Genomic DNA, 1321 nt, shown 5'->3' with positions numbered 1-1321 from the left:
ACGTGTGCTCTTCCGATCTCTAAATTCTTTATGAAATATAAAACACTCATTTAATATTACTCTATTCTCGAATCCCATACAGCATAATTAATTAACGGATTAATTTACGATGGTACAGCATAATCAATTAACAATTTCAGCCTTTTCGAAATGCGCGACAGAAATTTACGTTTCAGCTAACATGGCTGACTCTATGCAGTATTGTAAATTTTTCGTAAATGTTTACTACATTCCAATAAAGTCATTGAATAAAAATTAGAGATTCCACTTACTTAACCTTTCTCCGGAAATCCTCGTTGTCCAATAACTCAGTTACGCTCGTCGCTAAACTAATAACTCTCGTTATATATCACTGCAGTGTATTTTACACGAGTAATAGAGTACGGGAACAGACTGGCAGGAACAGGAAGAGATTTCTCTTCTTGCGAAGAAATAAACGACGAATGCAAACGTTGCGAGGCGCTGCCCTGTAACGGCCCTCAGGCGCGCACACGTCTATCGAATATCCCTAAACTTTATACTGGCCACGTTTGGCCTGTGCAAGAAAAAATCTGTTACAAATTTATTAAATTATTAAATTATTTTATATATGAAATTTATAAACAATACTATTCCAAAATATATTTTATTTAACAGATTTTTTTAAGAAAAATTCGGTATATAAATTAACAAATAAATTTATTTCATAATAAAAAAATAATATACATGAGTTGAAATGTTTCGACTGTATTTCGAGTCATTTTCAATGTACGAAAAATGATTTGAAGTGCTGCCAAAACATTCTAAAACATGTATATTATTTGTTTAAATAAATTTTTTGTAAATAAAATCATTTATTAATTTATATAATGTATGATTTCTACGCCGATTCTCAATAGCCCTTCTTTTTTATTTCCTATTATCCAAAAATTTTATGTTTACAATTGTTATGTGTATCCAATATGTATATATCCAATCATTTTTAATATAATAGCTTTTATAAATCTTTTTATTATTATGTTTCGACATAATTCGACCACATATTTTATTTTCTTCTACACATTTAATTTTATTTTTCTCTTGCACATATCTTTCATAATATTTAGAGACATTAACGTCTGAAGCGGAAATATCTCAAATTAAAGAAAAACAGAAAAAAAAGATTTTAAAGAAAAAAAAAGTTTCATCTGTGACAAGTGTATCTGCATCAGAAAATGATCGAAAAAAGTTGAAGCTGTTGTTTGATAATTCTCTAAAGGAAAATAAATTAGAAAAAGCATCTACTTCAAAGAACCACACACATGGTAATTTTAAAATTTTTTAAAGCAATAAAACAAATATT

This window comes from Wasmannia auropunctata, unplaced genomic scaffold (assembly GCF_000956235.1).
Source record: "Wasmannia auropunctata unplaced genomic scaffold, wasmannia.A_1.0 LD336053.1, whole genome shotgun sequence".
Taxonomy (NCBI): domain Eukaryota; kingdom Metazoa; phylum Arthropoda; class Insecta; order Hymenoptera; family Formicidae; genus Wasmannia; species Wasmannia auropunctata.
The sequence above is the reverse complement of the archived record's forward strand: the minus strand, read 5'-3'. Positions refer to the sequence as shown.